Source organism: Emydura macquarii, unplaced genomic scaffold, assembly GCF_026122565.2.
Source record: "Emydura macquarii macquarii isolate MOO-44397 ecotype Brisbane River unplaced genomic scaffold, CSIRO-AGI_Emac_v2 contig_3004, whole genome shotgun sequence".
Taxonomy (NCBI): Eukaryota; Metazoa; Chordata; order Testudines; family Chelidae; genus Emydura; species Emydura macquarii.
In genome coordinates, this window is record NW_027133141.1 from 100,055 (window position 1) to 127,573 (window position 27,519).

Consider the following 27,519-nt stretch of genomic DNA (forward strand, 5'->3'; position numbering starts at 1 on the left):
CTCCTTGAACAGCTAGGTTTTCCCCTCCACCCCTTGATTTTTTTCCTAAGGCCTGTGTGAACTTGGGCATGTTACTTTAGGTTCCTTGTGGGTCAAGAAAATACCATCCTTTTGAAGAGGGTGGGGGAGTGGGCTGTTCATAGAATCTAGAATAAAGAAGCTGTTGTGCTTAAAGGTGCTGGGATAAAAATAATATATGGAAATGCCACAGCCAGCATAAAATCAGCTATTCTTACTTTGGGGGGAGGAAGGGGAGCAGGATCAATCAATTATTAAAGAAACAAACTCTTGGGAAGTCGCTGTAATTTGTCCGCAACCCATTCTCTGATCTCACATGCTATAAGGGAATCACTCCAAGGGGACAGAGTTAAGGTTATTTCGGCAAGTACCATCAGTTTGTATTCTGTGCTTTTCCACAGTTTGAGTTTTGCTGAATTCCGTGTTCCAGAAGGGTATGCGACACTCCTGGGCGGACTTATTTCTGTGTTAAAGCCTTTTGTTAGTGACAACTAATGAGACTAATCCCTCACTGTTGTAATTTCACAGACCCTCACTGTTGTAATTTTATTATATAAAATCATAGAATATTAAAGTTGGGAGGGACCTCAGGATGTATCTAGTCCAACCCTCTGCTCAAAGCAGGACTAACCTGAGATAAATAATCTCAGCCAGGGCTTTGTTAAGCCGCAGCTTAAAAACCTCTAAAGATGTAGATTCCACCATCTCCCTAGGTGACCCAATCTAGTGCTTCACCACCCTCCTAGTTAAAAACTTTTTCCTAATATCTAACCTAGACCTCCCCCACTGCAACTTGAGACCATTGCTCCTTGTTCTGTCATCTACTACTATTGAGAGCAGCCTAGCTGCATCCTCCCTGGAACCCCCTTTCAAGTAGTTAAAGGCTGATATCGAATCCCCCCTCACTCTTTTCTTCTGCAGGCTAAACAAGCCTAGTTCCCTCAGTCTCTTCTCATAAGTCATGTGCTCCAGCCCCCTAATCATTTCTGTTACCCTCTGCTAAACTCTCTCCAACTTGTCCACATCCTTCCTGCAGTGGGCCCAAAACTGGACATAATACTCCAAATGTGTCCTCACCAATGGCGAATAAAAGGGAATAATCACTTGCCTCGATCTGCTGGCAATGCTCCTACTTATGCAGCCCAATATGCCATTAGCCGTCTTGGCAACCAGGGCACACAGCTGACTCATATCCAGCTTCTTATCCACTGTAACCCCCATGATGACAAAGACCATCACTTTGTATTCTGTGCTTTTCCATGGTTTGTGTTTTGCTGAATTCCATGTTCTAGAACGGTTTGCGACACTCATGGGTATCCTTTTTTCTGTGTTAACAAAGCCTTTTGTTAGTGACAATTTATGAGACTAATCCCTCACTGTTGTAATTTCACAGACCCCAGTTTGCTCTTACCCCATTGCTAGACCCAAAAAAAGAGGCAAATTAAAACAGCCTTCAGAATTAAAATCTGTGAGAAAGTGGAAATGTTGGTTGCTCAAATAATTCTGTTTATTCTCTCTGTGTGAAAAAGTCTCAGCACATTAATTTATAACCATATTTTTCTTAACTTCTTTAAATATTATTTAAAAAATGAGAGTCCTGTAGCACCTTAAATACAAACAAATTTCTTCAGGCATAAGCTTTTGTGGGGTGCAGCCCACTTCGTCAGTTGCATCTGACGAAGTGTGTTGCAGCCCACGAAAGCTTATGCCTGAAGAAATTTGTTTGTGTTTAAGGTGCTACAGGACTCTCGTTGTTTTTGCTGTACACAGACTAACATGGTTACCCCTCTGGAACTTTTAAATATTATGCATTACAAGAACTATATCAAACGAGTAGTTCAGTATGCTGACTTTCTTGCATTACCCCTAAGATATTTCTAGAATTATTTAAATGCGCACTTCTCACTGGACATAAAAATGTTTATTTCATTCTGCCAAATGTGTTGTTACCTCAAATAATTAAATGTATGTTCTCTTTGAGTGTGAGGCACAATACATTAAGTTAATAAGGCTCCCTCGAGAATCATCTAAAAATACCTTCCTTTTGTAGATTAATCTGCTCCTGTGTCTCTGTAAGAAAACAAGGTATCTATGGAAAAATCAATAAAAGGGAGTGACATAGATTGGCCACGCGATGGCACCACAACATCTGACATGAAAAGCAACAGGCTCCTGGTTTGCACATTGATTATGGAAAGGGATTGAACTCGATTCTCATCTGTTCACAGACAGATTTCTTTGTTTGTCTGGGAGCCAATCATAAACTCGAATGAATTTCTAGGACTGATAAAAGGAGAATTGGGGAATTGATTTCACTTGTCCAGAAATGCAGAATGTATTGGTATAAATAGCACCCTGGGCTGGACAGAAAATGGAGGCAGATCCTGAGCTGCCTATTATCCAAGGCTGGTTTTCCAGCTGCAAATGGACATGCTGCACATCTGCTGTGATGGTGTAAGTAGCCCAGCCCCTTGCCTGGTTTTGTGCTTGGCACAGCGCTGCTTATAAAAATGCTGATGCCACAAATGGGGGTATGGTGCTGTGGCCCAATGCCTGCATTCCCTGTAGCAAAAGAGGGGTGATCCCATCCCCCACTCTGATGCAGGGAGAACAGGCATTAGTTTCGCATAACAATTTTTGAGGCTCTAATCTGGGGCACCTGCTCTTGGGAGGGATCCCAGCAACTCCGACTCAGGGCTGGAACCGGCCCGTTTTAGGGGCTGGCTGCATAGTTTACAACACTTTGATTTCTGAGACAATTTCTTTCTCCTCCAAATCCAAAGACCTTGAGCCCGAAGAAGGGTTCCTGTGCTGCCTCGGCTCCTTTCACGCCCTGTAGAGAGGAGCAGCAGCCAGGGCTAGGTCCATTTCTCCAGGTTGTCCAGATCATTTTGAATTTTAATCCTATCCTCCAAAGCATTTACAACCCCTCCCAGCTTGTTATTGTCCTCAAACTTTATAAGTATGCTCTCTATGTCGTTATCTAAATCATTGATGAAGACATTGAACAGAATCAGACCTAGAATTGATCTTCATGGTACCCCACTCGAGACACCCATCCAGCTTGTCTGTGAACCATTGATGACTACTCTATGGGAATGGTTTTCCATCCAGTTATGCCCTAACCTTATAGGAGCTCCATCAATGTTTTATTTCCCTAGTTTGTTTAGGAGAAGGTCATAGGAAACAGCATCAAATAATGTGGAATTCCTGACCAAAGAACTGGTTTCTACTGGGATTCAAAGTGTGAAATCCCTGGCCATTCACAGCCTGAGCCAGGAGCCCCTTTCTGCCCCCTTTCTCCAAAGATAACCTGCAGGACTCTCTCCATGAATCCTGATAGGGGCCAGAGGGGTTCTAACGCCATGAGATGGGGTGATTCTGGTTAGCAGGGAAAGGGTAGACATTTTCATGGAGTGGGATTCAGACTGAGGGATGCCAGTGACAAAGGAGATTCATTTTAACACCACTGCATGACAAATCTCCTACCTGCCCCTCTACTGCTGCCGCAGCCCAGACCCCTGTCCACCCCCCCATCGCATCTTCCAGATCATTGTCCAATGTGCTCATGGTAGGATATGTTGCTCAACAAGCAGCTGCCCCATTCTGCCCCATCTTCTTCAGTTTTCAGATGGATTTAATCTTGGGTCCAAAGAAGGAGTTAGGCATTGCTACCCCTCACTATCAGGTGCCTAAGAAATCACAGGAACACACTGCGATTCACAAAGCCTGTACAATGAATAGGGAGAAATCAGCTCCTAAGCTTCTGTACAATGAATGGGGAGAGATCATAGAATTATGGAAGATGAGGGCTAGAAGGGACCTCAGGAGGTATCTTGTCCAACCCCCTTCTCAAAGCAGGACCAACCCCAACTAAACCATCCCAGCCAGAACTTTGTCAAGCCGCACCTTAAAAACCTCTAAGGATGGAGATTCCACCGCTTCTCTAGGTAACCCATTCTAGTGCTTCACCACTCACCCAGTGAAAACGTTTTCCCTAATATCCAACCTAGACCTCCCCCACTGCAACTTGAGACCATTGCTCCTTGTTCTGTCATCTACTACCATTGAGAACAGCCTAGCTCCATCCTCCTTGGAACCCCCTTTCATGTAGTTAAAGGCTGCTATCAAGTCCCCCCTTCATTCTTCTCTTCTGCCAACTAAACAAGCCCGGTTCCCTCAGCCGCTCCTCATAAGTCCTGTGCTCCAGCCCCCTCATCATTTTCATTGCCTTCCACTGGACTCTTTCCAATAATCCAGTTAAGGCCTCACCAGGTCATTGATAAAGATGTTAAATAACACCAGATTAACAGTTACTTTCGGTTGTTTAACCAATTTTGTATCCACTTAATGGTAGTCCCACCAAGCCTACATTTCTCCAGCTTACTTATCAGAATGTCACGTGGGACTGTGTTAAAAGTCTTGCTGAAGTCCAAATATATTATGTCTACCACATTTCCCTATCCATCAAACTAGTCACCCTGTTATCCTAAATCCATGGTATGCCCACATCTTGAATACTGTGTGCAGATCTGGTCGCCCCATCTCAAAGAAGATATATAGGAATTGGAAAAGGTACAGAAAAGGGCAACAAAAATTATTAGGGTTATGGAACAGCTTCCATTTGATGAGAGATAAATAAGACTGGGACTTTTCAGCTTGGAAAAGAGACAACTAAGGGGGATAGGACAAAGGTCTATAAAATCATGACTGGTGTGGAGAAAGAAAATAAGGAAGTGTTATTTACTCCTTCTCATAACACAAGAACTAGGAGTCACCAAAGGAAATAAATAAACAGCAGGTTTAAAACAAACGAAAGGAAGTATTTCTTCACACAATGCCCAGCCAACCTGTGGAACTCTTTGCCAGAGGATGTTGTGAAGGCCAAGAGCATAACAGGGTTAAAAAAAGAACTAGATAAGTTCATGGAGGATAGGTTCAGCAGTGGCTATTGGCCAGGATGGGCAGGGATGCAAAACCATGCTCTGAAGTATCCCTAGCCTCTGTTTGCCAGAAGCTGGGAATAGGCAACAGGGGATGGATCACTTGATGATCAGCTGTTCTGTTAATTCCCTCTGAAGTAGCTGGCATTGGCCACTGTTGGAAGACAGGAGACTGGGCTAGACGGACCATTGGTCTGACCCACTATGGTCGTTCTTATGTTCTTATGTTAAATAAGGAAATCAAGCAGGTTTGGCATGATTTGATCTCAGTAAATCATTGGCTGCTAGAGATTACCACTTCATCTTCCATGTTTCGCAAACTGAGTGCTGTATGCATCGCTCTAATAGCTTCCCAGGTATCGAATCAGGCTGACTGGTTTATACTTCCCCGGTTCCTGCTTTTTCCCCTTTTTAAAGACAGGCACTGTGTTAGCCCTTCTCCAGTCTTTTGGGACCTGTCCTGTCATCTACGAGTTTGCAAATATTATTGCCAGGGGTGCCGAGATTTCTTCAGCTAATTCCTTCAGTGCTTTCAAGTGAACAGCATCAGGCCCCACTTATTTGAATACATCAAATTTGAACTGAAGATCCATAGGAACATTAAAAGACAAATGCCTTTGTTGATTGCCTTGCCACTGCCCGCCCCCTGACCCATGTCACCCACCCAGGAACAGAAGATGGGCACATGAACTCATCTCATCATCTTTAACTCTGTGGGAAGGGAATAAAAATCACTGACAAGATGAAACACACTTGTTTGGCTGTTTGAACTCTGAAGGGCCAGAGACTCTAAACAGAAGCCAGAGATTCCCAAGGGGCTGTCTCCTGGGTCTGCTCTGAAAGACACTTTGAATAGACAGATCACTACAACTCTATGACTCTTATGATTTAGATGGTAACTCATTTGTGTGTATATGTTTGCTTGCTTTAACCAGTAAATAACTCTCTTGTTCTTTTTTCCTAGTTAATAAACCTTTAGATAGTTTATTACAGGATTGGCTACAGGCGTTGTCTTTGGTGTAAGATCTAGAGTACCACTGATCTGGGGTAAGTGACTGGTCTCTTGGTACTGAAAGCATCCTGAATGTGGTGTGGTTTTTGGTGTAAGTGATCATTTATCATTAAGTCCAGTTTGTCTGGGTGGCAATACAGACAGGAGAGTCTCAGAGACCAGTCTGTGACTCCATGGTAACACGGCTATAGTATCCAGGAGTTCATATTTGTTACTGTTTTGGGGAACTCTAATTGTGAACACCCTATCAGGTTAGGGTGTCTGGCCTGCTTTTGACAGCCTGCACTGAAGTAGGCCCTCATGGTGGTGAGCCGCTCTACACAGCATAACAGAGGGGTTGAATGGGAAGAAGATAAAGTTTACATGGCTCAGGGCATGTCTATACTGACAGTGGCAAAGTCGCCGCTATCAAATCGATCTTTCTGGATCGATTGAGAGGTCAGTGTAGACCCGCTCAATCTATCCAGAAGTCGACGTTAGTAAACCACCCCCTCAAGTGGCGTAGCGCTGTGTGGATAGGAACACAGTTCCTGTCAGCGCAGTGCAGCGAAGACGCCGTGCAGAAGGGAAGCACAGCAGTTGACGGGAGTTACGCAAGTGTAGCCTGCATAACTCCCATCGACTGCCACTGAATCTCCAGGAAAGTGTAGACCAGGGCTCAGACAGATAGTAAAAGTGATGGGATAATGGAGAAAGAGGGAATCTCTCTGACACCCTATCTCCTTCAGGTGTCACAGAAGCTGAACAGATACTTTTTCCCCTTCCTCTACTCCATTTTGCAGTTAAATATAATTTAAATGAGAAGAAGGGTACTAAAAAAAACCAACCTGCTGTTCACCATAACTCTGAGCAACGTGAGAACACTTGGAAATATGACAATCGGTCCCCAACTGGGGAGCTCAGTGGCTCTAACAATTGCTTTGTAGCGATGATCCAGGTTTGTTTAGATCAGGAAAAATGATGGATGTTAGGTCAGGTCATGAGGAAACGTTAGATAACCGCCGCCTCTGTACACAGGTTATGTCTTTATTTCAACAATAGTTGAGTTTTTACATCGGGATAGCTAACTCAAGCTAGCTAACTCCATGAAAATCATAATGGAGCTGAGAACCAGGAATATTTTACCTTAACGTAACTAGCTGAGGTCACCGCTTTCTTCCCCACCTGTATCTGAAGGACATTCCTGGCAGGAGGGATGCACAATCCCATTACTCATAGGAAAATGGAGTAGAGAGAAAGGACCACAGGATTCACCCAAAAGAAGAGTGAGCTGCAAAAGGCAGAAGTGGGCAACTCACCTGGGGGAACTGAGTGAAGCAAAGGGTGAAAAATAGCCTTTAAGGTCACTATGTGGGAATTAGCAAAAGCATTACAAGGAAAAAATTTTTTTGACAACCCTAGACAAGATCTTCATGGTGCTTCTTTCCGTTGCAGATTTGCTGATGGTAAATAAAGTTACTGAGCTCTGGTGGAAACTTGTCCCACACTCACAGCATTTATAGGGTCTCTCACCCGTGTGGATTCTCTGATGTATAATAAGGGCTGAGTTGTTGGGTTCCAATGCTGATAGCAGAGGACGAGGGAGGATTCCACTGCTGATGGCAGAGGATGCGGGACGGATAAAGCACAACAACCAATATGATTGCAAGCAGAATCGTTTATTCCATCTTGTTCTCCAGCTTATATACCTTTTTATCATCTTTGCATACAATGGTCACACAATTGCTGATTGGCTATTATATGATTTCACCTACTTCACACGGGAACAGCTTACATATTACTGGTAGCTTCTTAGCTCACACAACTATCTTGTTTACGACCTTGAATACTTTCTACTATCTAGTGGATGGCGGCCAAGTCCCGGGAACTCGCCGCCAGTGAGGCGCCTGAGTGAAAGTGGCCACCTTCCAGCTCCCTGTAGGCAGCCTCACTTGACCCGGTGTCCAGCACCAGGCCTGCTGTAAGTGTCCACTAGGTAGCCATCAGGTCAGGGTACGAATGATACACTCCCACATCTCCCCCCTTTCTTTTAAATAGGCGCTCAACAAAACACTCCAGACTACCTTGCAATAAGCGAATAAAACAGGGGACACAAATAAACAAAAGAAATACAATCCCCACAACAATAATGCCTATATAAAAAAAAACAAAACAAGCCAAAAGGGCCAGCCAAAGCTACTAAGCCACTCCCAAAAGGGATTAACATTTCGCGTGATCTTATGCATATTATCAGCAAGGCATTGCAATAAAGCATAAACAAAATATAAATGATCTAATAAATTCATACAACACATGCCTTCAAAATCCTCACAACCGTGTCCCTGTGCCAACAAAAAAAATCGATAGCTGCACGATTCTGCAGCCGTTAGGTCAGCATATGGATAATATACCCCCACAGCTCCCCCTTTCTTTTACACTTCCCAGCATGTGGTCAGTGTGAGACCCTGAAGACATGCTTTTTTACATATTTATACAAACAAGACAAAAAAAATTACATATACATAAATTTTTGATACTTATAGGTATATTCAAAATATTACTACTATTACCATTAACTTATACATTTCTATTTTAAAAAATATACATAACAGATAACATATGAACAAAAAATTTCTACTTTTCTATTAAAGTTGTCTGATCTCTCCCTCAGAAGGCTATATGACTAATTAAAACTAGTTGGCTCTCTCCTTACCCTGTCTCTGACCCTGGCAAAAAATCAAACACTATGGGAAAAGGAAGGGGGTGATTTCAGCAAAGAGCAGAACACTCAAAAAACTAAAATAAAGTGACTATAATCAAGCAGACAATTATTTTCCTTCAATCCCCCCTTTGAGCCATACTGTAATACCAGTGTGGCTCACTTATAAAGCTGAGCTAGCTTTTGCTTAAATTTAATAATTTCAACTTAAGTTAACATTTGCACGACAGGCACTCTGGCCTTAACAAACCAACTAAAAAAAGAGCAAACAGAGAGCAAAGTACCCAAACACTAAAAACAACAACAGGTAAAAATAACAATAAAACAAATTATACACACAAACAATTACTTAAGCCAGAATAAATTTGATAGCCATAAAATTAAGGCATAAAATAAATCTGTGAAACCCCATGAAATATCATCTTGGAAAATGGTATGGAATAATGATGCGATTTGTAAAATGTCATGTGCATTAAATTAGTAGTTTTAGTAATTTTGACTGAATTGTCCATATTCAAATGATTTAAATCAGATTGTCTATTAGCCTGCAGCAATTAATTACAATTGATTATTTACATATTTACAGACCAATTATTTGGGAGAAGGGCCTGTTTTTCCTTCAGAAGGCTGCAAAAAAAAATTTAAAAATTCTCTTCCTATAACACTTTTCACACTTTCAACTGTCCCTCCAAACTCTGTAGTGTTAACTTCTCAATCTCTTTACTACATGGTGTTTAACACAATCAGAACCACGGGTATACCTTCTTCAAAATGCAAGAGAACATGACTGCAAATCCAACAGTTAGACACATTGAAATCTGTTTGTAATTAAATAATTAATTATAAAGATGTGTCTGTATAGTCCAAGAAGCATTGTCTTTTATGGTTTAGTTGCTTGGGTTGTAATTGTACCTCAAAGTCATCAGGTTGTTGGTCTTTTTCCCCATGGACCTTGGGGATTTTTTCGACAGGTGTACCGTTAATCAGGAACTTGGGTCAAAAGAGAGTCATCCAGATAAGGCCAATACAAAACATCCAGAAGATCACTAGCCATACCCATTTAGGGAACCAGTGATCTAGGGAGTTTTTAAGTCTTTTCCTTTTGAAGTGGTAGGGATGACGTTGTGGTATATCCTCTTCGCTCTGGAGTGGTTTCAAATCCTCTTCGCTCTGGAGTGGTTTCAAATCCTTTTCGCTCTGGAGTGGCAAATCCTTTTCTTGAGCAGGGGAGAGGTTACAAGCACTTGCACCCTGTTCCACTGACCTTGTCATTACAGGTGCAGAGGTTCTTTTACAGTGTTAGGCATGTATTCAGGACTGGTAACCTTGGCACTTTACAACAGTGTTAGTGGTGAGAAGTACCTGGAGTGGGCCTTTCCAACGCAGTTTCAGGGCTGTCTGTCTTGGTGGACCTTTACGTGAATCCAATCACTGGGCTGTAGATCATGACATGCTTTTTGAGGGTCTTGGGGAAGGGCTTCTTGGACCTGTGAACGAAAAGCCTTAACACACTTCATTAATGCTTGACAATAAGTCAAATCAGTTTCGTCAGCTAAATTAATATCCAGTAGGTGAGTTGATACTGGTAGAGAGCTAGAAAGCCTCACGGGTCAGCCCATTAGGATTTTGTGTGGTAAGAGTTCAGTCTTTCTATTACATGATGATTTTATACTTATAAGGGCTAAAGGCAGGGCATCTGGCCATTTGAGGCTGGTTTCATGACAAATTTTGGCTAGTTTATTTTTTCAGAACACCATTCTGTCTTTTCACTGCCCCTGCAGACTGAGGGTGATGTGGGCAATAAAAGTTCTGTGATATCAAGAGCCTTGCAAACTTCTTTTATAACTTGACCTGTTACTGTTGGTAGACAGAGGGATCCCAAAGCAAGGGATAAATTCCTTCACAAACCTTTCACTGACTATAATAGTGTCAGCCTTTGCACATGGGTAAACTTTTACCCATTCAAAAATAAACATACAATTACTAATACATATTAGACTGGACCAATATAAACACAAAACAACATAAATATGGCCTAAAATGCAGAAAGGACTGCAGCCTTAACAGCAGAGTCTGTTACAACATACCAATAAACTAAACATTTAACAACAACAATAATAAAAAATAACTATACAACATTTATAAAGCAGCAACATAAAATTCATTTAATATGGAAGCCTCCCAAAGTGGGGAAGCCTTTTTGTTTTTAGAGTTAACCATAATTATGAACAACACCAAAGGCATAATGGGAATCATTAACAAATTTACCTTCGGTCAGGATACAAACTGTAGTTACAGGAAAAAAATTAGCTTCTTGATCAGGGTTCACAGAAGGGAAAGGGTTACTTTTAATTACCTCATGTTAAGAACAAACAGCATAATCAGCCACAAGAATACCTTTAAAATTTCTTTGACAGGAGCCAATAACATAGAAAATCAATTTTGGGTTCTACAAAGGGTGAATAACAATGAGGCAGGATCAAAAACTGGACATCGGGTGAGTATAATATGACCTGCAAACAACAAAAGAATTTTATATTTTGTTAAACAAATATGAGGTACAAAAATAATAAGTGGAGAACCAAGAATCAAAGTTTCCGAGGTTTTACCCAAGGCAGCTACAGCTGCAATGGCACGGAGACAAGGTGGAAGCCCTGCAGCTACAGGGTCCATGGCATTACTGTAACAGGCAATGATCTTATACTTATCCCCACACAATCTTACACAAAGCAATAAATATTTTCCAGGTTTTCTAACAGGAAAAATTGGGGTGTTTTAGAGAATTCAAATAGGCACAATAATTCCTTGTTTAAGGAGAGATGTAATTACAGGACATATTCCTTTTGTATGCTGGATATTTCAAAATCCTGTCCCTATTCAAGAAATACAGCCAAAATAGAATTTTCATTTTCACAAGGAAAATAACAAATTAATCCCATCTGGTAAACAATAAATAGTACAATCAAATTTTACAATATAAATGTCTACCTACCAGGTTAACTGAAAAATAAAAACTTAAAAGAAAAGCATGCTAATTAGAAATAGATCTCAAAGAAACAGATAGTGGTTTAGACACTAGATGCGGCATTAATTGGTTTACATTCTTCCTTGATAAGGGAATAGAGAAAACTCCTAAACTTTTAAGGTGGATCTGCTGACTTCAGTGTCTAGAAAGTGTTTATAAAACATTTTACTGGTTTTCCATCAATAAAACAAAACACATAAAAACCTGATTAATCTATTAACAAAAAGGGTGCATTAATAAAGTTACCATTTCCCAGGCTGTCCTAATATAAAGGTTGAGTCTGGTCTCGGGGAGGAGGTGGTGGTGGCCCAAATGTCCACTCCGACTGGCCAGATCGTCTTGGACATTCTGCTTTCCAGTGTCCCAACTGTCCACAATAGTGGCAGGAGGAATCTCCTGGGGCCAAAAAGGTACCACGTCCTACTCCCCAACCCCGGCCTCAACCTCTCTATATACTCTTTATCTAAATTTTCACTTTTTCCTTTTTTGGAGTCCTTTAGACTCCTTACCCGGGACTTATGCAGTCTTTCTTTAGAGTTTTCACCCTGTTTGCATTTTATCTTTGGCCCCCTTTCTCCTTTTGGCCATAAACCATGTTGTTCGAACCAAAATGCTTAAGGGCCCGATCCTTATTTTTTACAATTTCCCATTATGTTTACCCACTCCCTCCCCCTCTCTCAAAGGTTTTTAGAAACAAGAGAAGAGAAACGGAGAGAGAGATAAGGAGAGAGAAACAGAGAAGAAAAAGAAAGGAAAAAAAAATCTCCTCTCTCTCTCTTGAAACACTTAAGGTAGCATCTAATTACAAACAGTTTTTATGATCCTTTTCACACACTTATTATACCACATAAGAGAAGTCTGACTGCCACTCAGTACTTCTGTACTTCTTCAGAGAAACCTGCCACTTAGTATTTCTTTCATTTCCCATGGTAGAGGTCTCTTTAGGAGTCTTATTTTCCTATGTGCCAGTATTTATCACACGCTTTGGCCGTCACCGACCAATCTCCTCGCGGAGGTATGGAACTGCGGTCCAGGTCTCCACACTCACTTCGTTCCCTACTGGCAATACATGAGGCGTCTCATTTCCCACTTGAAATATTTCTCTCACTGCCGCTTGTACCCCCGCTTCAGCCGCAAGGTTCTTCACCATCCTCCTTGCCTTATTCCAGGTCTGACTTAAGGCAAAGGCTTCCTTGTTGCCATGGGCTACCGACTCCCATAGGTCAGAGCCCAAGTATTCCCAGACAGTCTTATCAAATACAGTACTTGATTTTACAAAAAATCCCCTTCTTAGTTCCCACTTCAATAAGCAAGATAATTTATCCGGGGACACCTTTTCCCCTTGGCGCTCGGTGATACATATAAAAAATTCAAGCACCATTTTTTCTTCAGCTGATGCAGCGTTTCCCATACTTAATTAATTGGCCGCTCACCTTTGAGCTCAAACACGTCCCTCTCGGACGACCACGCCTCTGGACGACCACGTCTCTGGGCGAACACGTCTGCCTCTGGGCGACCACGCCTGCCTCTGGGCGACCACGCCTGCCTCTGGGCGACCACGCCTGCCTCTCTGGGCGACCACACCTGCCTCTGGGCGACCACGCCTGCCTCTCTGGGCGACCACACCTGCCTCTGGGCGACCACGCCTGCCTCTCTGGGCGACCACGCCTGCCTCTGGGCAACCAGGAGCTGCCTTCACCGCAGTATCTCCTGTGAGCTCATACACGTCCCTCTTGGACGACCAGGAGCTGCGTCCAGCGCAGTACCTCCTGCAGCGGCTATAACTCCCGCGTTTCTTCTCCCTGCCCGACGCACAATCCAATCCACTTGAATTGCAATCACGTCGGGGTCACCATTTGTTGGGTTCCAATGCTGATAGCAGAGGACGAGGGAGGATTCCACTGCTGATGGCAGAGGATGCGGGACGGATAAAGCACAACAACCAATATGATTGCAAGCAGAATCGTTTATTCCATCTTGTTCTCCAGCTTATATACCTTTTTATCATCTTTGCATACAATGGTCACACAATTGCTGATTGGCTATTATATGATTTCACCTACTTCACACGGGAACAGCTTACATATTACTGGTAGCTTCTTAGCTCACACAACTATCTTGTTTACGACCTTGAATACTTTCTACTATCTAGTGGATGGCGGCCAAGTCCCGGGAACTCGCCGCCAGTGAGGCGCCTGAGTGAAAGTGGCCACCTTCCAGCTCCCTGTAGGCAGCCTCACTTGACCCGGTGTCCAGCACCAGGCCTGCTGTAAGTGTCCACTAGGTAGCCATCAGGTCAGGGTACGAATGATACACTCCCACACTGAGTTACATGTGAAGCTTTTCCCGCACTCACAGCATGTATAGGGTCTCTCTCCTGTGTGGATTCTTTGATGTTTAATAAGGGCTGAGCTGTCAGTGAACCTTTTCCCGCACTCACAGCTTTCATGGGGTCTCTCCCGTATGTGGATTCTCAGGGTCTTTCTCCTGTGTGGATTCTCTCATGTATAATAAGGTCTGAACTCTGAGTGAAGCTTTTCCCACACTCACATCAGTGAAGCTTTTCCCACACTCACTGCATTTATAGGGTCTTTCTCCTGTGTGGATTTTCTGATGTATAAGAAGGTCTGAGCTCTGAGTGAAGCTTTTCCCGCACTCACAGCATTCATAAGGTCTCTCCCCTGTGTGGATTCGCTGATGTTTAATAAGGGCTGAGCTGTTAGTGAAGATTTTCCCACACTCATAGCATTTATAGGGCCTCTCTCCTGTATGAATTCTCTCATGTGCAATAAGGGTAGAACTGTTAGTAAAGTTTTTCCACACTCACGGCATTCATAGGGTCTCTCTCCTGTGTGGATTCTCCGGGGTGAAGCTCTCCCGCACTCACAGTGTAAGGGCTGAGCTGTCAGTGAACCTTTTCCCGCACTCACAGCTTTCCGTATGTGGATTCTCTGATGTGCAATAAGGACCGAGCTCTTAGTGAAGCTTTTCCTGCACTCACTGCATTTATAGGGTCTTTCTCCTGTGTGGATTCTCTCATGTATAATAATAAGAAGCTTTTCCCACACTGAGCTCTGAGTGAAGCTTTTCCCACACTCACTGCATTTATAGGGTCTTTCTCCTGTGTGGATTTTCTGATGTATAAGAAGGTCAGCATTCCCGCATAGCATTCATAAGGTCTCTCCCCTCTAAGGGCTGAGCTGTTAGTGAAGATTTTCCCACACTCATAGCATTTATAGGGCCTCTCTCCTGTATGAATTCTCTCATGTGCAATAAGGGTAGAACTGTTAGTAAAGTTTTTTCCACACTCACGGCATTCATAGGGTCTCTCTCCTGTGTGGATTCTCCGATGGTGAATGAGGGTTGATCTCTGAGTGAAGCTTTTCCCACACTCGCAGCATTCATAGGGTCGCCCTCCTGTGTGGATTCTCTGATGCGTAATAAGTGTTGATCTCTGAGTGAAGCTTTTCTCACACTCGCAGCATTCATAGGGTCTCTCTCCCGTATGAATTCTCTGATGTTGAATAAGGGATGAGCTGTCAGAAAAGATTTTCCTGCACTCACAGCATCCATAGGGGCTCTCATCCATGTGGATTCTCTGATGTCTAATAAGGGCTGAGCGCTGAGTGAAGGTTTTCCCGCACTCACAGCATTGATAGGGTCTCTCTCCTGTGTGGATTCTTTTATGGTTAATAAAGTCTGAGCATCTACTGAAGTTTTTCCCACACACAGAGCATGTGTTTTTTCTCTTTCCCCTGAGGATTCTCTGCTGGACTGCAGTTCCCTTGACCTCTTTGTGAGTTCCCCAACAATTAATGGATTTACTCACTTTCTCCCCTGCCTGGTTTCCCTGTGGCTGCTCTGGCCTGTGCTGACTCCCACCACATTTTCCCTGATCACAACTCCTGGGCACGTTCCTTTTGGATCTTCGTGATAATGTCCTGTGCAGTTCCACTTGCTCATCATTCTTCTGAGGAGGATTCTGCTTTTCATTCTGACTCACCATCCCATAACCTGCTGGGATAGAGAGAGAAACCTCGGAAACAGGAATGAAAAACAGAGCACAAACCGAAGTCAGGGCTGCAGAGACAGAAAACATCAGGAACAGAATTTGCCCAGACTCTTCCCCACAAAGTCAGGAGAGGATCAATTCTGCCTCCACATCCCACCCAAAACACTCAGGGGGAAGGGAAGTGAGGGAGGGAGCTACTGCCGGATGTCAGTCAGGATGGGTAGGAAGCCATGAGTGGTATTGGCTGTGAGGCTACAACACCTGCTGGAGATCATCCTGAACGTGGAGAACTCACAAGGTCTTTGTCAGGAATGCCAGCTGTTTCCTTCAGGCCCTGACAGTTTTTTTCAGTTGGTTGAATGATTCCTCACCTGTGCATATGCATTGCAGGATCTCTCTGTTCTCTGAGCCCTGGAAATCTGTGACCAATGGTTCTCCCCCTTGTTCCAGCTGAAGGATCACATCAGGTTTAGACCCTGCTCAGGGGAAAGAAAACATGGGAAATCAGGTGAATTCATAGGACATTTGTCACAAGAAAATAGTCCATTATTTTACTCCTAGCCATTTTAAAGAAGTAAAATCCCCAGGCCAGCTCCCCAGGTACTTAAAGGTGCAGGGCACTCTGCTTATGAGGGACTTAACTATACTCATCTCAATCAGCAACACATACAACCAGATATATGTCATCAAAGGGGCTCCTAACAAAGAAAAGGTCATTCCACAACCCAGAAAGTGAAGGCTCCAGCCACAGGAGAAGTCCCCCTGCAAATTTGAGCTTTGAGCAGGGGGTCAGAATAGATGACCTCCTGAGGTCCCTTCCAACCCTCATCTTCTATGAAATGCTTTTCACTGATGCTGAGGGGCCCAGAGACAATGAGAGCGATGGGCAGATGGGACTGTTGAGCATGGGCTGCCAGAATTCAGTGTAGTGAGGAACATGAGGGATGAGGGATGACATTGAATGTAGTTTCTCAGGAGCAGTCGATCCCAGGAAAGCACATTTTGAGGAATTAAGGAATCTAGTGAGTCAGGTGTAATAGGAGGGAATATGAAAATCCCCCAGTGTTTAGGAAGGCTGGGGAATTAGATTCTATAATTTAGGACCAACCAACTTTAATTCCTCTAGAAAAGGAGAATGTGAAAAATAATAATGGGGCCATGTGACTTCAGGAGGGATGGACTCGAATATCCAAGGAGCCTGCAGGAAGACAGTTTGTGGCTGCTGGAGATGGGGAGGGTAGAGTGAGACCGTCTTTGTCTCAAGAAGTTTTGTTACCAACTTACGACATCACCCAAAGATACGCACACATTTCCACAAGGGAAGGGGTCATATTGTGGCTGGGGGAAACAGAAGGACTCAGAAATAGTAACGGGGGTCACAGTGGGTAGGGAAGAGATGCTTGTGTGTGGTGGGGCAGGGAGTAGGCCCTGAATCATGGAGAAAGTAGAAGAGTGACAATAATAACATTTGGGAAAAGCATGTACAATTAATTGAAACTGGACTGTAAACCAAATGGAGTGCCGGCTTCAAATCAATAGGGCCTCAGCAAGCATAGCATTAACTGGCTGGGATTCCTCCACCACTATTGAGTGGTGAGAGCGGGCCCCAAAAGCTCCCCCCTCATATGTCCCACTGACTTCATTCCCCACTTCCCCTTAGTTCCATTTCTCCAACCCCCCTGAGATGGAGTTGCTGCTGCTCTGTAATATTGATGAATGCTGTGTGTAGTTTGGGCTGTTGGGAGTTGATTGTATGATTGATTTTGTGCGGTTTAATAGGGGGGCTGTCAGGAAAAAAAGCAGAAAAGGAAGAAGAATGGCTCAGGATGAGTTACTGCTTGCTAAACACTAAATGGCTGAAAGGAGACAATGCGCAAACTTTGAATATTTGAAATTCTCCCTCCTCACTCCAGGCCCCTTACAGCCTTCAGTTTGTTGAACCAGGCCAAGGCTGTTAGGGTATAAATATATAATTTAAGTTTGTGTAAGTATTTAGGCCTGTGTATCTGCCTGAGATGGTATCTGGGCCTGCTTTTGGAGCCTGTGTGCCTGCCTGAAAGTTAAAATCTCTGAGCTACACATGTTAGCAAAGAACAAAGACACAGTGTGTTCCTTTTGCCTGCCCACAATGAGATCAGTTGTTTTTATGACTGTGGAAAAGATAAGGGATGTAGTTAAAATGTATCAAGACCTAGTGAATGTGTGATATATGGCGGAAATGGTGAGGCCTCATTTGGAGAGTACTGCATCCAGTTTTGGGCCCCTCACTACAGAAAGGATGTGGACAAATTGGAAAGAGTCCAGTGGAGTGCAAAGAAAATGATTAGGGGGCTGGAGCACATGACTTATTAGGAAAGGCTGAGGGAACTAGGTTTGTTTAGTCTGCAGAAGAGAAGAATGAGGGGGGATTTGATAGCAGCCTTCAACTACCTGAAAGGGGGTTCCAGGGAGGATGGAGCTAGGCTGTTCTCAGTGGGGGCAGATGACAGAACAAGGGGCAATGGTCTCAGGCTGCAGTGAGGTGAGGTCTACGCTGGATGTTAGGAAAAACTTTTTCCCTAGGAGGGTGGTGAAGCACTGGAATTAGTTACCTAGGGAGGCGGTGGAATCTCCATCCTTAGAGGTTTTTAAGGTCTGGCTTAACAAAGCCCTGGCTGGGATGATTTAGTTGGGGTTGATCCTGCTTTGAGCAAGGGGTTGGACTAGATACCTCCTGAGGTCCCCTCCAACCCTCATCTTCTGTGATTTTATATGAATGCACAAATAAAGGAAAGCTCTGACTCTTCTTCAAGACAGACGCCAGAGCAAGGCCAAGCAACTGGCTGGGAAAGTGAGGGAGGTGTTAAAAAGAAACCTAAACATAAGGTCCATGGCCATGATGTGACCCTGCTCCCTGCCCTTCCCATGAGGTACAAAAGGGGTTGTATTAATTCCCCCAGACCCAGACCCCACAAAATGGAACATGACCATATACTTGAAGGGGTGGTACCGGGGGTGGGGGGAGGAACTACAGGTATAATTAAGGATATCAAGAAGGAGGCAGAGGGGGTTACGGGGGCATATGGAACCATGGTCAAGGAAAGAGGGAGTTCTATGGGTGTATTGAACTATGAAGCCTATTGGTGTATAGAGAGAGAGACCCAACTGGGTGCGCAGGGCTTGGCGGTATGGTTATGGTTTTAAGCTTGTCAGTGTCACCCCCAATAAACCCATCATGGAGTGCCCGCCGATTGGACTCTGGACTGTTGCTTTCCAGCAAACTGCGTCTGGGAACTGAGAGGGGACTGGGCAGGGGAGTGCTAACAAAGGCCTGGGACCCAGAGGATCAAATGGGCTGGGAAGTGTAGAAAGGGGCTCCCTCTCAAGCAGGGATGGCTGTTCAGGTAATTGTTTGGGGGAGAAGCAGGGGCCCCCCTGGGGTGTTGGAAGAAGTTCTGCCTGCCTCGCTGACCGTCAGGGGACAGCAGGCCTTTAGGTAAGATAGACCTGCAGGAAGGCAGTTTGCTATTTTAAAACCATTTTCCTCTTGCCCTTTTTTCCTACTGCAAAACAAACATGAGCTCAGTTGGAAGAAGGTTGGTCTGTCACTGTGCACTGCCGATCCCGGACAGCCCTAGGTGTCTGAGCTCTGACAGGTCTGCTGGGTAAGCAGGGCTGCTACAGCTATTGCAGCGTGGGGCCCGGTCTAGGGGTGGGAGAACTGGACCACAGGAAAGGTAAAGGCAGGAGGGCTGACATCTAAAGTGGGAGGGACTCTCAGAGAGACCAGGAAAGGGACAGAAGACAACTTCCTACAGCTGTTGGTCCGTGGCATCCCCATTGTTCCCAGGCTTCCCAGCTGGCAAGAACTCTATGCCCCAAACCTCCCCCCCCAGCCTATCCTGACCTGGACCCTGCTCGGTTCTCTAACACTGTCCTTCCCACCGCCCAGACCCTCCACCCCATTATTATTATTTCTATTATCATATCAACTAGTGGCCCCAGCCATAGACCACGATCCCATTGTGCTGGACAGTCTACAAACGTTGAGGGGGAAAAAACAGTCCCTGCCTCCAAAGAATCTAAAAATAAGACAAGAGACAGGTGGAGACAGACAGACAGGGGAGTACAAGGACACAGTGAGACCGTGCTGGTCACCGTGACAGTCAGTGGTCTCAGCACACCAGCAGCCCAGCTGTTGTCATGTTTTTTGTAGGCCTCGTGGAAAAGGAGAGTTTTAAGGAAGGGTGTGAAGGGGGATAATGAGGTACCTTTGTGGATGTTCACGAGGTGTTCCTCCCAAGCAGAAAGGGCAGCATGGGAGAAAGCACGAAGGGGGTTGTTTGAAAATTGAACATTTGAGCGATCGGGTCTGACGATGTGGGCCGTGCGGAGGTGGGAGTGGGCATCTTGGTGCATGCAAGGTGGGGACAGGCCATGGAGACCTTTGACAGTGAAGTTAATCAGCTTATGTTTGAAAGCGACAGGTGTGGGGAGCCAGCGGAGGGAGTCAAAGGGAGGGCTGTTGTGGATTTTCAGGGTGTTAGGCAGCCCGGCATTTCTGCAGTCTCTCTTGGTACTATCCCTTTATTGTGTTAGACCTAGGTTGAGATCTTTCCAAGCGCAAAACTCAAAGCTCCACTCCTCTGTGTCTGGGCTGTCAAGTGGTAGCAACCCTTTTTCTCTCTGATGGGTCCATATGATTTCATACTCCCCACAGAGATCGTCTCTCTTTAGGGGGGGATGCAACCGTCGGTAGTGCAGCACCACAAGACAGCATTTTCAAAACAAGCCAGGATCCATTAGGACCTTCGAATACAGTAATTGAAGGTCCTTAGATCAGTCTGGTAAAACACAACTTCATTCAAATTTCTTGTTGATGGAGTCACCTGCCTAACTTTTCCAAAAACCTCCTCAACTTCATTGAGCTGTGTCTACCCATCTCAGTCTCTCTGCCCCGGGAAGCAGCAAACGGAAAGCCCAGTGTGTTTGTAACCTAGTCCACTGTCCCAAGTCCAATTGTGTTCCCACGTTCCGTTTTGCTTGGTTCCCAATCACTACACGCTAAAGCCCAGCCATTGCATCTTCCATGGTCATATGGGGACAGTTCTTCATAGTGAATCCATGGCAACCTAGACATGCCTATGTTATTCCAACTGTTTATTTCTCCTGGCCCAGAAGAGAAATTAACTCCTTCACACCCAATGTGTAACAAACCAACAAGTCAGAGGGGAAGCTGAGTCATGCTTGTTTTTCATTAAAAAAATCTAGAAAAATTTCCACATTTTCCACTGGAAGAGATGGTCACATCAAAGGGATAGGATAATTCATGATAAAAATCACAGAAAAGTGGGGCTGGGAAATACCTCAAGATGATCATCTAATCCATCCCTCCACACTGAGGCAGGACCAATTATATCTAAATCATCCCTGACATATTTTTGTCTAATCTCCCCTTAAAAATCTCTAGTGTGGAGGATTCCACAACCTTGTTGGTAACCTCTTAGAATATTTATCTATCCTTATAATTGGAAAGTTTTCCTTACAGCCAACCCAAACCTCCCCTACTTCAGACCAAGACAATTACTTCTTGTCCTAACCCCAGTGGATCTGGAGAACAATTGATCACTGTCTCCTTTATAAAAGTCTTTAATGTATTTGAGGACTATTATCAGAATCCCCCTCCCTCATCTTTTCTCATGATTAAACATACCCAGTTTTTCAACTGTTTGGAGTGTCTGCCCACACTGGCGCTTAAGGGGTTAAAAGAAGCCCTAAGGAGGCTGCGTGGGAGTCAGTCCATAGGAGAGAGGCTGGGAGGAACAGCCAGTCAAAGGCCAGCAGGCCCATATAAGAGGAGCTGTAGGGCAGAGCAGAGCAGTGAGTGGCTGGAGCTCAAAGACCGAAGGCTGTGTCTCTCACAGGCTGAGAGGTCTGTGGCACCTGAGACTGTGTTACTGCTGGGAGTGGGTGGTAGCAGGCCCTGAGGATAGGCAGGGAAGTGGACCAGGGAGACAGCAGCAGGGAGAGGAATTTGAGGTGCAGCAGGAGGCTGCGATCCACAGGGTCCCTGGGCTGGGACCTGCAGTGGTGGGTGGGTTCGGATCCCTCTTCCCCTCCCCTTGCCACTGGGGAAGTGGCAGAATAAATTGCTGCAGGTGCCACTGAGGAAGTGGTGAATGAGATACTGCAGCGGCCACTAGGGAAAGTGACTGGAGTCCTAAGGAGCCAAACCTCGCCTGGAAGGGGGGAATACGGATTGTGGCTTAGCCAGAGGGCCAAGTCACAAAGAAGACGCTGCGGGTCCTCACAGCTGTGGGAAGGACCACAGGCAAACTGCAAGGAAGAGTGATGGAGCGCAGACCGGGGACATAGACGTCAGCTTGAAGCTAATCCCTAGTTAACAGCAGGAGGTGCCAGTCCGGCGGTGAGTGAGGCAAACCTGCCACACAGCCTTTCCACATAGATAACGCATGCAGTAGCTTTGTGACTCTTTACCTTTGAAGGGATGTGAACAGGGCAGGACTGCGTTTGTCGAGGTCAGAGAAAAGGATGCTGTGGTCATTGAGACGGGAGATGATGAGAGCTTGAACAAGTTTTAGCTGTGCGGCTGGACAGGAAAGGCCGTATTTTAGGGATGTTATACAGAAAAAAACCACAAGATGTAGACGTAGCCTGGATATGAGGAGCTACAGGAGGGTCCATGGAGAAGGGGATTCCCAAAGTATGGTCTGAGTGACAGGTAGGAGAGTTATTCCAGAGGGGTAGCCATGTTAGTCTGTATACAGCAAAAACAATGAGAGTTCTGTAGCACTTTAAAGACTAACACATTTAATTTCTGCAGGCATAAGCTTTCGTGGTTGTTTTTGAGGTAGGAGAGTGGTGCTTTCCACAGTGATACAGAAAAAAGAGATAGTGAGATGGCTTGGGGGAATAGTAAGAGGTGTATTTTAGCCATTTGAGCTGTTGAGTGTGAGCTGCTGCTAGACATCCATGAGGAGATGTCAGAAAGACAGCATGAGATTTTAGCTGGGACAGAAGCGAACAGGTCTGGAGTAGACAGCTAGGTCTGTGAGTTGATTTGATGATTGTGGATGAGATTACTCAGAGTTAAGGTACAGAGGAAGAATGGATGGGGACCAAGGACACAAAGTGGTAGACCCCCCACAGAAAGCTGGATGGCGGATATGAAGGATACTCCTAAGGACCCACAGAAGGAGAGATTAGACAGGCAGGAGGAGAACTGGGAGGGGATGAGAGAAAACATGATTTCACGAAGTGGAGAATGGTCAGTGGTGTCAAGGGCAGCTGACAGGCCAAGGAGGATGAGGATGGAGCCCTGGTTCTGAGCTAGGCCTAGGGACAGAGCATTAGAGTTTTTGGCAAAAGCTGTCTCAGTGGCGTGTCCCCAGTCTCTGCCTCCCTGAAACCTTCCCACTTCCACCAGACCCTCCCGCTCCCTAGAGCAACCACTCCCAGGCCCTTCCCTCTCCCCCTCCTCATGATCCCCAGTGGTTCCTGCTCTCGAGTAACCCAGACCTCCTACCCAACCCTCCCTCACCATTAGCACGACTCCTGGGCCCTCCCCCCGTTTTCCTCATTCCCTGCCTCCCACTCCCCCACCCCACCCTAATATCATGTCCCAAAGAGCTCCCTACTCTCCTTTCTCCCAGGGACTCCTGAATAGGAATCTCACATGGTCTCCTGTCAGCAGATGGGCCCATCTGATTATCAAACCCTCCATGCATTTGGAAGTTATTATAGCAGATTGCCAGATATACTGCTGATATACTTCAGGTTCAGTAGTACTTTTTCTTTTAAGGTTGACTCTTCTAATTTCTCTAAAATTCACATGCTTATTGACAGAGGGCTGATCTACACTGACCGGCAAATTCGGTGGCCGTCGACGGGAGTTAGGCAAGCTACAGAGAGTAGCTCGCGTAACTTACGTCAACTTCCTAACTTCTGTTCTACACGCTGTCTGCACCATGCTGTGCCAACGGGAAATGTGTCCTCGTCGATGCAATGCTATGCTTTTTCTGGAGGTGGTTTTAATAGATCGACTTCCGGATCAGCTGAGCGGGTCTTCACTGCCGCTCAATCGAACTGGATAAATCAATCTGATGGCAGCAAATTCATCACCCTCAGTGTGTGGACAATAGCCATAGTCTTGAAATCTACTGCTTTTCATGGAGGTGCAGGGCAGGGTTATTGATCCGAAAGTAGAGTTAATTTGATCAAGAGGTTCCTGAGATACAACCCCCTCAAAGCAGCTTTTTACAAAAATCACTTTCTTCTTATAACATTTTCTTGTACAGGCCTGGAACTCCTATTATGGTTCTAATTGTCCCCCAACTAATCTTTGTCACTTGTTATTTCCCTCAGCTGTTACATGGCACCCAGGGCCTCTTTGGGGAAGCGGTATTTGTAAAGTTAATCATTGGAGAGATTGGAACTTCAGATCAGCAAGTGCCAAACTGAGGGGTAAAAGAGACCGAAGTGCACATATGCAGCAACACGAAGGCCCTGTTAACAGCCAGAGGGTTACCAGCAGTCTGCTCTCACAGTAATTGGTAGTCTCAAGAGGTCATTCTGTGGCCATTGGACCTAACTTTTAACTTACATGTGTTGTGGATTTCTCTTGCATTCTGCAGGACCTCCTCTTGGAAGTTTTGCCCTGAGACCAAAATTTCTGAGTTAAGAGCAATATTTTAATGTGCTCTAACATCTGTTTGCCAGCATAGCTCTGTTGGTTAGTGGTGTGAAAAATCACGTCCCTATCTGACACAGCTATGCCATCAAAAGCTCCAGTGTAGAGACAGATATAGAAGAAAAGAAGTCTATTAAAATCAAGGAAATTAAATGTTCGTAAACTACATTAGTGCAGAGTTAAAGTTGCCAAGTGCTGCCTCATGCCCTTCCAGTTTGTGAATAGCTGCTAAATTGAAAACCACTGAAAACCTGGAAATGAAGAGCTAAAGTATATGCCACCTCTTCAAAACCATCTGAACTCTGCCCCCATCCGCTAACCCTGGAACTGACAATAGCCAGTGGAAATAGGTCTGTAAGGGTGGTGTGAAATTTAACAAACTACCAATGAAAGTGGAAGATTTTTTCCTCTATGGGAGTCTTCAAGTCAAGACCAGATGCCTTTCTGGAAGATGATTTTCTCAAACACCAGGCATTCAGCTCAACACAGCAGTAATTGGATACAACTCTATGGTCTGTGTTATGCAGGAGGTCAGACTAGATGACCTAATAGTCCCTCCTGGACATAACATTTATGAATCCATAAGAGATATGAGGAAGGACTTGTTTGTGTTGTGTTCTACAAATGGGAATACCAGCATTTATCTGCATGCCCTCCAGCCGTGTGCACTGTCTCAACTGTAGCTGTAATTGAAGGCTGCAGGGATGCATTGGAGCAGTATGGCAGAGCTGTGACTGGTATGAAGAGAGGTGCCTGTCAACCCTGAGGGACAGGACTGCCAACCCTCCAGGTTTGTACTGGAGTCTCCAGGAATTAAAGATTAAACTTTAATCAAATATTGTCATGTGATGAAACCTCCAGGAATACATCCAACCAAAACTGGCAACACTAAGTGACCAAGTATGCTTCATTTCATTGCTGAGTTTTGTACAGTGTGTCAGTAAACATGCACAAGGGTGTGTTTTTGCCATGAGGACTGTCAGCAGTCGGGTGGCACACAGGCCAGTTGTCTCCAGGGCTCAGTGAGGGGGAAGTGAAGGCAATGACGCAGAAGAATCGTCAGGGGGAGGGTGAAGGCTGGAAACATTTTGCAAGTCTGCGATTATCTGTGCAGAGCAGGCTCGGTGTTTGAGTGTCGGCCACGTGTAGGCAGCTTCTGTTTTTTATGCCAGACCTCAATCTAAGTTTTGCGTTAGACTCTGTGCTATCCTGCTCCCATGCTCTGTTCCCGAAGTATTTTGTAGTGGCGAAGGGGCAGAGCGCTAGTGCAGCGGTTCTCAAACTTTTTGCATTGGTGACTCCTTTCACAGAGCAAGCCTCTGAGTGCGACCCTCCTTAGAAATTAAAAATGTTTTTTAAAATATTTAACACTATGTTCAATGTTAAATGTGAACGCTATTGCTTAAAATGAATTGATCTTTTCTCACTGCTTTTAAATTAAGACTAAAAACACATTTTTATCGCATTATTGTTATAAGCATAAAAGCTATTTTTTAAGTAGAATTTTATTTTAATACTTGACAGCAATTAATCACCAATGAGCCAGGTCAAGCCTCATTCACAGTCCCGCACCTGGTCAAACTACTGGTTCAATCACAGCCTCACGGGCGGCGATCTGGGCTGCAGAAACTGATACCGGTCACAAACTATGGAGGTAACCAGCTGCCGGGGTAGGGGCTTCTAAAAACCCACCGTCCGACAGGGGGTCAGGGTTTCTGACCCAGACAGGCTCAGGGCTACTGCTGAGAGCCCCCGCCACCCAGCCAGTACCTCACGACCCCCCACAACTCGGCATCACGACCCCCTGAGGGATGGCAAGCCCCAGTTTGAGAATCATTGCACTAGTGTATGTGTCATTGACCTGTCGGGGTGTTGTGAAAACAATGCAGAGTCGAGGTTGGACTGTGGAGGTGACATGAACCCTAACTCTTCATTTTCTCTTCTAATTACGAAGGGGACAGGAACCTTACCCAGCGAGGCCACGTTCTCATAGTTCTCCTGCATAACGTCTCTGTAGAGAGCTCTCTAAGCGGGGTCTAGCAGAGCCCCCTCTTCCTCGGTGAAATACACAGCCACCTCCTCGAAGATCACCAGCCCCTGAAAGAGCAAGAGTCCAACCCTCAGCACCTGCTGCCCCAGTCACAACAACACTATTCACGGGAGAGCAGGGCCAATCCAATGGAAGCTCTGGCAGAGTCCCACTTCCACCATGCTCAGAGCAGCCAGGTGGCATCAGAGTGAGGGGAGAAAGCAAGATCCCCTTTATCCCTCCCAGCAGATGGAGGGGGCAGGGGTCTTCACATTCATCACATACCTACTAGACAGGGGGCTGATCCAGGAGATGGAGCCCCCAGCCGTGTCAAGGGACAGGCCCCCAGTAGGAATCCCAACACCACCCTTCCCATGGCCAGCAGTTGGGTGTGAGGGGATGGGGCCTCACTGGAGGTTCCCCTTCATATTTCATTGCAATCTCTGACTAGAAGGTTCAGGATCCAGCCATGGAAGTCTGGTAAATTTTGCTAGCTCTGTGGAGGAGGTTTATTCTCTGTTCCATAAATAGGGGAATTTCCTTCCTCAACACCTGTGGGTCTGTCCCTAGAATCTAGGCCTCAGGTTAAACAAGGCCCAGCAGATTTGTCACGCCCTGTCCCCCTCCTTCTCTTTCTCTCTTTCTCCCACCTCCAGACCAAATGCTCCTGAAGATCCCATCTCTTAGGTATTTACTGCCCCTCTCCAGCAGCAACCCACCACCAACTCCCTGATAATCCCAAAGCCCTGGCTGGGATGATTTAGTTGGGATTTGTCATGCTTTGGGCAGAGGGTTGGACTAAGTGATCTCCTGAGGTCCCTTCCAACCCTCATCTTCTATGATTCTGTGAATCCCTACCCGAACTGGCTCCACTGCAACCAATTCCCTTCCCTGTCCCATGAGAGGACGAAACAATCTGAAGAAAACATGGATGTTCTGTTGCAATCTGCCAGGGCAAGAAGGGCAACTGGGGAGATTTCAGAACAGGCTTGAGTTCATTTCATAGCACAATTCCCCCCAGGTTCTTTCCCTGAAGAGAGATGTTCTAGACTCCGCCATTCAAATAATGGATATATCCAAAACACAAGTTGAA

At 45.2% G+C, this 27,519-nt stretch overlaps 1 pseudogene; it reads right to left on the reverse strand.

Moving 5' to 3' along the window:
- Window positions 1-7,342: 7,342 nt before the first annotated feature.
- On the reverse strand, window positions 7,343-27,326 carry LOC137141150 (zinc finger protein 271-like; annotated as a pseudogene).
- Between the last annotated feature and the right edge of the window lie 193 nt (window positions 27,327-27,519).